The sequence below is a fragment of the Camellia sinensis genome, chromosome 4 (assembly GCF_055761805.1).
Source record: "Camellia sinensis isolate YWXY chromosome 4, ASM5576180v1, whole genome shotgun sequence".
Taxonomy (NCBI): domain Eukaryota; kingdom Viridiplantae; phylum Streptophyta; class Magnoliopsida; order Ericales; family Theaceae; genus Camellia; species Camellia sinensis.
In genome coordinates this window covers 170255398-170266125 of record NC_138964.1, presented here as the reverse complement: position 1 = coordinate 170266125, position 10728 = coordinate 170255398, and positions in this window count along the sequence as shown.

Sequence of the window (10728 nt, the reverse complement as noted above, 5' to 3'; positions counted from 1 at the left end):
ATTTTTTTGGTTTTCTTTATTTCCCATGGCGTGTGTTTACCTGAAAGACTTTAAGGCTATATTTGGTTAATAGATTTAGAGAGGGATTTACCAAAAAAAAAAAAAAAAAAGTGTATGAAATGTAGGTAAAATATAATTAAATTTTATTTACATTTCACTTATTTTTTTCTTTTCATTTTTCAAATTCATTTACCAAACTCAGTGTAAGTGAATATGGTTGCGAATTGAAATTGATATATATCATTAAGTGTGCTGCTATTAGCATCCCATTAATTATTTAAAACCTCCCCAATTTTTAACGTTGTTTCACTACAAAAATTTTGGTTTTTTGCGATGGCGTGGTGCCGTCGCAAATACTCTTCATGCCGTCTCAAAAAAGTTTTAGCGTCGACAAATGACTTTTAGCGACGGCAAATGGAGGATCATAATAGAGGGCGTTGCAAAAGACTTTTAGCGATGGCAGGCACTGCAAAAGACTTTTAGTGACGACATCATGTCGTCGGCATTTTTTAGCGACCGCAATTGGTACCTTTTGCAACGGCAATTTGCTGTCGACTATAATATGTAAAAAAGTCAGACTTTTTGCGATGGCTCCATTTTACTGTCGCTAAAGGTGTTATTTGAGACGGCAAAAAATGCTGTTGCGAATGGTTTTGTTTTTTTGCGACGGCATGCCCACTGTCGCCAATGGTCCTAATATTTTTGTGGCGGTATCGTGTCGTCGCAAAAAAAAAAAAAAAAATTGCAATATAATTATTAAAATTACCTGTTTTTTGGGACGGTGTGGTGCCACCGCAAAAAAAAAAAAAAAAAAAAAATAAATAAAATTAAAATTACCTGTATTAAATGAAAATTTGAAAATTTAGGTTGCAAATAATGACTGTCCCAAAAGGAAAGGAAACAGACACAGCTCTAAGTAATTAGCTGAGCACCTTATTTGATAGAGGAGATGCCCTCTTTAATTTGGTGAACTTGTACACACGTCATATATATTCATATCATGTTGATTTTTTGGTGGACTTGTACACGTCATATATTCATATCATGTTGATTTATGAGTATAGGTTACATGTGTGTTTTTGTAGAATTATGCTTTGTATAAGATGAACATATTTGGAGAGTGAATTATTTTTCTTATTGATTTTGCCATCCCTAAACTTGAGTATAATATTTCTCTCAATTCAATTCCCTTATTCCCTATTTGGGGTGTTACACTAGGGCACACGAGGTAAGATATAAGGCGAACCTATTACATAATCTCTCCCATCTTAATGATGATTTGAATCGCTTATCTCATAAGCTTAGTAGGAAAGATGAGTTGAACAATAAATTATTTACGACTTTGTTTGAAAAGAGACTAAATTAGTCAAAAAAAAATAAAATAAAAAAGTCAATACAAAAAGTCAATGAATATGTTTTACTTTTAAACACATCTTTTCACAAAATGTCAAAAAGTCGCTACAAAGTCAATTTCTAAACAAACTTTTTAAAATAAAAAGAAATTATGAGTTTAAACTTAAATCGTCCATTTTATAAAATAAAATGTGATTTGTTCATTTACTTATCAATATCTGAAGTTGATTTTTTTGCAAAAATAGTTTTCACTGTAAGGTTTACAAGATAAATAGTTCGGATTATCATTATAAACTCAAAATAGAATCCACAAAATAAAATATAAAAGAATATGAAAGATAGTGATAGAAGAGCGACACTTTTTTGGGGTCCTAGCATTTGTGATTTTATACACAATCAATGGTAACTTTTAGGTGCCAATAATTGATTGTCATAAACTCAAAAATATAAAAACCAACTACCTTACTATGTTATTTTAAACGAATTTAGGGATTCAAATTGTGAGATTCTAATTTTTTTTCTTTTATTTTAAAGATACTATAGTTGTTAATCTTGTAAAAAATATAATTTATTAGGGTAAATTTCAAATGCATCTTTTGAAATTTATTTAAAATACGGATTGTTTCCTGTAGTTACGAAAATTACATTTTGGCCCCTCAAATTTCTAATCGCATAACAAATGACTACTTTTATTAATAAATTATCAAGTCAATTAACAGTTTTTAGTGATATTAAAAATATGTTTCAATTCAAGTAATTTTATTATTATATAAGAGAGTAGTTAGAATTTTTTAATTTTTAATTCTGTTAAATAAAAGTTTCTTACAATGGGGTATTTATAATTTTCAAAATGATAGAGGATAATTCGTATTTTAAGCAAATCTCAATGAGTGTATTTGTATTTTATCCAATTTATTACTTTTTTGTTTGTTTTAGCAAAAAAATGTTTTCCATACAAAACGTTTTTTTTTATGTTTGGTTGCATTCTTAAAATTAATATACTAATAGTTGCATTAGTGGTAGTGGGAGTGGCAGTGGTAGGATGAAAGTAGAGGTGTTGGGGGTGGCGGCGACAATAGTGGTGCAATGGCGGTTGCGGCGACGATAGTAATGAGATAGATGGTAGTAATAGTGGCAGTGGTGATGGTGTTTGTGGCCGTGGTGGTGGTGGAGGTGATGGTAATGGTGGTAATGTAGTGGAGCTGATAAAATTTTGGTTTGTAAAACATTTTTTGTTTTTTGTCCAAATAAATTTATTTTTTTATTAATTATAAAAATTATTTTCCATTAATTTTGATTTTTTATTATACCAAATTACAAAAAAACAAAAAAACATTTAAAAAAATATTTTTTTACCTAAACAAACGAACCGTAACGAAGTATTACAATTCAAGTCTTTTGAATTGGAAATACAAATATCTCGTAGCATAATTAGGGGCGTAACTTGAGCGGACTCAATCCGAGCAACTCAAGTTTAGCCTAAATTTGTTTAGGGTTTGAATAAGATATTTTTAAATTTGGTACGAACTTGGATAAAAATTTAGAAGTCCGAATTAAATTTGGACGGGCTTGGACAAAAACGTCAAACAACCTGAGCAAGTCGAAGTCCGAATTATACATATATAGATATATAAAAATATTAAATATACATACAAATTATTGGTTATAACATAATATTAAAGTAATTTAGATTATTAAATCATATTGAATACATATTATATATACAAATAATATAAAATCTTACTTTTTTTATTTTCATTTATAAATTATAAAGACTATGATAGCGGCATTTCTCTTACATTATATAAATTATTTGTTTTGATGGTATTAATGATTTTTTTTATATAAAAAACAATATAAATAAAATTAAATTTTAATAATTTAATAATATAGCTACAAAAAAAAAAAATCATTTACAATTCGGACAACTCGGACAATTCGAGTTTAACTCGGGTCGATCTTAAACAAAAAATCTCATATTATAATTTGAGTCTGATTGGATTTGAACAAATCTTAACACAACTTGAATTGAACTTAAACAACTTCACTAAATTTGCCCGGGTTACACTCCTAAACATAATCGGGCCTTGATATGCGTCACTAATCAGCTAAGGTTTTAGAGATTTTACATGTCAATTGATTTCCAATTCCCTATGTTAATGTTATCCCCCCCCCCCCCCAAAAAAATATATATATATACATATATATTATGTACACGAAAAAACATAAAATAACACACCATATTCATACGAGGTAGATTTCGTTGCTGTTTGGGCCCTTAATATCCGAAATCCATTTCCAATCATTTATTTTATTAGGTATTTTATTTATTTTATTCATAAAAATATTAAATCGATTCGATAATTATAACTGATTGAATTTGTTATGTTTTTCACAAAAAAAAAAAAAAAATTTATTTTTTAAAACATAATTTTTGTCCATTTTTTTTGATAACAATGTAATAAATTAAACAAGTTATAATTATCAGATTGATTTTATTTTTTGTATAAATAAAAAACACAAAATATCTAATACAATGAATAATTTAGATTATCAAAAAAATGTCTCATAATAGGTCTCATTAATCCAAGTAGCGCGCTCCATACAACAAAATGAAATTGACTAAATGAAACGCAGGTACTAAAATGTGAATTTATCACTAAAATGCCCCTTAATTTAATTATATTTTAATTAACATGTTAATCTAATTCCCAGTTTAGAAAGATGGGATAAAATGGACATTTTGTTCTGTAAATTTCACTTTATTTTTTCAAAAAATCAGACCCATTTAAAAAAGAGAAATTGACCAAAAAGTCTCATATTTTGGACTTGTAATTCATATAGTCCCATATTTTTTTTCTTGTAATCCGTTTAATCCTTTTTGATGTGTAATGACCAATTTGCCCACTACATTGGAATGTCACATTTGAAAAAAGTATACTAAAGAGTTTTTTAGTATCACATCATACCTGTCACATTACAGTGTCACATTTGGAAAAAGTACACTACAGAGTTTTTATATTTTTTTAGAGTGTCACATTATACCAGCCTCACATGTCACGTTTGAAAAAAGTACACTATGGAGTTTTTAATTTTTTTTTTAGAGGCACATTATATCTCGTCACGTTGTTACGTTTGAGAAAAGTATACTAAGGATTTTTTTTTGTTTGAAGTGTCATATCATATTCGCCACATTGTCACATTTAGAAAAAGTACGCTAAGGAGTTTTTAATTTTTTTAGACTATCGCATCGTTGAAGTGTCACATTAATACTTGTCACATTAGAGTATTATATCATACTTGTCGTATTAATAAAAATATATAGTTGTCCATCAAAACATTACCAAAATAAAAAATAAGACCACACGAAAAGAAACTCTCTACTAATAGGACTTAACAGATCAATAAAAAAAACTTAAAACTAATTGGAGTACTTATTTGTGAGATATGATTTATTCATAAATATCCCTTTAAAAGAATAGTGTGTGTGACACAACTTTCATTAATTTTGAGAGAAAACTAACGTATTACTGTTACAATGATTTCCCCTTCCCCCCTTCATATGTGAAGGCTTTCTAAGTATATTTGAACCATAGGGTATATAGTGTTCCAGCTTCAAATCACGAAGGGGTAAAATTGCCTCTCTTTTTTTTTTTTTTTTTTTTTTTTCAAATGTCAAAATTTTTACCCATTTGATTAAATATTTATATAATAAGGGAGAAGGGTTTTTGAAAATGTCTAATTTGTCTTAGAGATACATTTTGATCCAATGGTCTATATCAACCTTGGGTATATATCAATGGCTCAGATCTATGTAGTTCCCGCCCAAATATTTCTCTCCCTCAGCCTTCTACTTACCCACGTCTCTTCCCTATTCTCTCTTTATCTCTCTTCCTCTCTGTTCTCACCCACTCTCTTTCCCATTCCCTCTTTATCTCTCTCTCACTCTTTGTTCTTCTTCTTTCTTACCTTCTCTCTTCCGCTACTCTCCAGTCTTCTGCCTCTCAAACTCGGCTTTATCTCTCCCGACGCTACTCGCAAGGTAAGATTTCTACCTCTCCCTTCTCTCTCTGTTTGTGTTGGCCTCTCTAGTCCTCAAACTCTCATTTTTCTCGCTTCATAATTCTCTTTGTCGGGCTGTGAATAGGTTATTTTATGGTTTTGTTTTAGGGCTATTTTATGGTTTTGTTTTAGGGCCTTTAAATAATATGTATCTTATTTTATGAAAATTTTAAATATATACTAATATATGACTCGTACTATGCACAAGGGAAAATAATGTATTACTTTTTTAATAAGATACATAGGTGCCGTTTGGTAACACTTACGTTTTCAGTTTATATTTACAAAAATTTACAAAACTCAAATAAAAACTTGTTTGGTAAATTTTTGATTTATAAATCAATGGCCTCAGTTTATAAATTTGGCCAAAAAATGAAAACATAAAAAATGAGTTTACGTTTTGAGTTTTCAATTTTTTTTTATCACCTAACACTAGCCACCACCCGCCACCATTTTCCACCACCGTCTTCCGTCACCACCACCCACCACCCACCATCACCTGTCACCACCACCTACCACTCACCACCTCCCCCCATCACCCCCTATCCACTAGGAATGGCAACGGGGCGGGGCGGGGCCGGGGACTACCCCCCGGTCCCCGATCCCCGAAAGTAATACTCCCCCCCGTCCCCGTCCCCGATCCCCGACAGGGACCCCTATCCCGGCCCCATCCCCGCCCCCGATCGGGGATCGGGGATCCCCGACCCCGGATAATCCCCGATTTTTTTTTTTTAATGTAAAACTCTATAAACATTAATAAACATTCTCAATCACCCTTCAATACTGGATGTATAAATTTTGAAATTTATCAATATCAACCCTAATAGCTTCATTTTTTTAATTAATTAAAACTGTAGCAACATCCATAAATCTGTAGCAACATCTATCAGTTGGAATATCATTTTTTTAATTAATTAGATCAATAAATATCAATAAGCATCTATTTAAAAAACATCATCTGTAGCAACATCCATAAACAAAGCTATCATCAATAAATCTGTAGCAACATCAATAAATCTGTAACAACATCCATCCTAATCAATAAATATCAATAAACATCTTGTAGCAAAACATTAATAAACATTAATTCAGTAGCCCATACATACACAACCCACACACAAAGCATCCTGTAGCAACAAAATAACATAACCAAATCATGAACAAAATAACACAACCAAAACATGTGTCCAGCAGCACACAAGAAAATTAAACAAGTAGCAAATAAAATAATTACTCCCAAGCACAACCCGCAAGGGATAGGTTACCCAAAAATTGAAATTAAAAATAAAAATAATAATATCCATTACAACAAAAAAAAAATTCCATTGTTTCTTCAAACCCATACAAACCACACAACTTCCATCATCTCCTTCAACTTGAACTCCTGTTAAATAACAAAAGGAAAAAAAATAAATAATTAATACTAATAATAAAATGTAAAAAATGTTAATTACAACAAAAAAGATGACAACTAACACAAAAGTGGCACATGACTGATCCGACTCGATCTCATCATCATCATATATAGTTGCATAGCCCACCGATTCCAATGTTGAATTTCCTAAAAAGTAAAGAATATAAATTCAATAGTGAAATTATTCCATGGTAATATAAATAATAAAAAGTGAAATAATAATATGTAAACTGGATGAAATAATACCTTTCATCTTTTCACCCCACAACCAACTTTGTGCACACATTAATGCTTCTAATGTGTTTGGATGAAGTCTACTACGATGTGGACTCACCAACCTTCCACTAGTACTAAATGCTGACTCAGAAGCAACAGTGGATACAGGAATAGCTAAAATGTCCCTAGCTATTGCCCGTAAAGTCGGATACTTCGGTCCACTAGCTTTCCACCAATTCAAAACATCAAAACCCGAAGTTCTTGGCAAAACATCATCTTCTAAATAATGGTCCAACTCTGATCTTACATTCTTCATTTTTTTACTTCTCTTTCTACTAATAAACAAATCAAATTCAGAAAGGGTCTCTGTAACAATTTCTGGATGAGCAGAAGAGTCACCAACAACAACATCAGTCTCCATACCAACTCGGTGCTGATACTCTTGCAACAAATCATAACAAATATGACGAACCCTATCAACTTCATCTTCAGCTTTGTCTCCATAAAGTTTTTCAAAATAAAACTCCAATACACTCATCTTATACCTAGGATCAAGTACAACTGCAACCCCAATAACACCATGTATCACCAACCAATATTTATCAAATTTTTCCACCATTTTTGATGCCATTGTTCTGATCACTTCAATTTCACAAGAGAGCCATTAAGATAGTGTCATCCTAATCTCACATAAAGCTGGGAAACAAACATTGGCTGTGGGATACTTTGTACCAGAAAACAACTCAGTGATAGAAAAAAAAATCTTAAACCTCCCACTGATCTCTCTAGCAAACTCCCATTCTTGCTCAGTTGGCACAGTCTTATATTGGGGCTCTCTAATTTTCAACCTAGAAAAGACATCCTTATACAATAAGGCTGTCTGAAGCATCAAGTAGGTCGAATTCCACCTAGTTGCACAATCAAGTCCTAATTTCTTAGTATGTGGAATACGCAATTGATTGACTGTTTCTTCAATTTTTTCTACTCTTTTTGGTGTTGCTGTCCAATAAGCTACACTTTCTCGAATTTTCTCCACACCAACTCGGATGACATCTAATCCATCTTTCACTATCAAATTTAAAATATGCGCACAGCAACGCATATGAAATAAAGTGCCACCCAACAAAAGCGATGAATTACTTAACTTATCCATCAACATGGTAATCATGGCATCATTTGTGGAGCAATTATCAACAGTAACAGTCGAGATTTTTCTATCAATATTCCAATCCATCAAACACTCAAGCAAAGTATCACAAAGAACTTCTTTTGTGTGTGGACATGGAACATAAATAAACCTAAAATATGATGTTCATAAACAAGTATTAATATGCAAATTGAACTGAATAAGATAGAATTTTTAAATGATTTGCAAATTTACAAAAATATACCTCAAAATGCGACTTTGTAATGTCCATGAATCATCAATAAAGTGTGCGGTGACAGCCATGAATCCTTTCTTTTGATTGCTAGCAGTCCACATATCAGTTGTGATTGCCACCCTACTTTTATTATGCTCCACCAAACTCAATGTCTTCACCCTCTCATAATCATAAATCTTTAAAATATCACTCTTTATCGTATTTCGGGAAGGCACTTTAAACAATGGTTGAAGTGCTGCTGAATATCGTTTAAAACCAACATGGTCTACGATAGAGAGGGGATATTCATGCAAGATTATGGCATGTGACAACTCTTTCCTAGCAAAATCTTGATCAAAGATATAAGAATTCATTTTTGGAATCTCTCTATTAAAGTTGTTAGTTAACACTTTTTGCCTTATGTCCATCACTTTCTTCCTAGTACAACTCTTATGGTGATCATGCAAATGCCTTGTTCCATTTTTTGAATCACCTCTTAGATGCTTATTACAATAATTACATATTGCCTTCCACACCCCATTGACTTGTTGTTTTTTAAAATGTTCCCACACAACACTTGATTTTCTTTTAGTTCCTCCACAAGTAGTATTAGACTCTTCTAAATCAATAACATTTTGATTAGAGAGGGGAGACGGTGAGTTCATAGGTGCGTTCGTAGGTGGCGATGAATGTTGTGACGCGTCACTCTCAAATGGTACTTGAGAGTTAACGGGTGCTTCAGAGTTAACTGGTGCTTCAGAGTTAACATCTGACATTTTGAACCTTTATAAAAATAATATGGATTGAATTAAGTTAGGAACAATGTTAGGAAAAAAATGAATGGAAGAAGTGGTACTACTATAAAAAAAGAAGAAGGTAAATGATGTCAGATTTCATATTCCATGTTATGGAACTGTTAACATAGAAACCAAACATATCAAAGTTATATATGGTATGATATAATTTGTATACATATCAAAGTATTTATGTAACAACTACAATGTGCAGTCAATGTCCGTGCAGGTCTGTGCTACTTAGATGTAATGGAGCTCTCTAATTTTTTATTTTCATCATTAGAATGCATTGCTAGTGTTGTTTAGCATGCCTCGGATTATCAGCAGTTGTTTTGTTAATAGAAATAACTATGAATAAATTATGATGTGATACACATTAGACTTTAGAGTTGATTCAATATGATTATAAGTTCCAATTTGTAAGCTGTAAGTTGACTACTAACTTGTGTCTTTTTTGACTCGTATAGCTTAATCTCATTTTTCTAAGATATAAATAAATATAATCATCAATAAAGAGCATTGTTATATATTATCAGCATATGTCACCAAAATGCTTCATCTCCAATGTAGGGTTGTTATATATCCAAGTGACAAATACCATTTTCCCTAGTGAATTCTAGATTCACAATTTTTAATCAACTCTCACTGTAAGGAAATTTTTTGTGTAAAAAAAAAAAAATAGCAACTGTAACTATGTATGGTCATCCATTCTGAGTTATTGTAATGAAATGCTTCTTTAAACCCTAAATATCAAGGAAGCAACACACCAATTGCATTAATTAAAATCCCAATTTATAAATGCATATAAATTGTCAGAAGCACAGAAAACACTTATCTTCAATTTTATGAACTTGAAACTCAGACATCAACCAGCCAATATGTTCCAACAACCAGTTTCACTACTTTGGACTCCACTATTTTCCCTTTTTGCTTTTGTACAACATGTTGCTTTGACAAAAATACTAAATGATCTAGTGTGAAAGGGAATGTTGATTTCATCGGACCATTGTTGACAGACCCACCAAATATATTCTCCTCTTGAAAAATGATTCAAACCTCTAAAATATACAAAATATTTACAGATCTATATATATATAAAATATATTCTTCTCTTGAAAAATGATTCAAACCTCAGATATATATATATATATATATGTAAACCCTAGAAAGAGAGAGAGAGAGAGAGAGATACCGAAACAGAGAGAGCCGGCGGAGCGGCGGTAAGGGACGATCGGAGGATCGCCGGTGAGGAGGGAGGCTCGGCGGTGACAGATGAAAGAGAGAGGGAGAGACTAGTGGCGAGCGAGAGGGAGAGACCAGTGGTGAGCGAGAGAGAGAGAGAGAGGAGTGCCGTGGGTGAGTGAGAGGCTCGGTGGTGATGGAGGATCGCCGGTGAGGAGGGTCGCCGGTGAGGAGGATCGCCGGTGAGGAGGGAGAGACCAGTGGCGAGCTGCGAGAGAGGGAGAGGAGCGCCGTGTGTGACAGTGTGAGAGGGAGTTTGGTATGGTGTCTGAATGAAAGGAAAGGA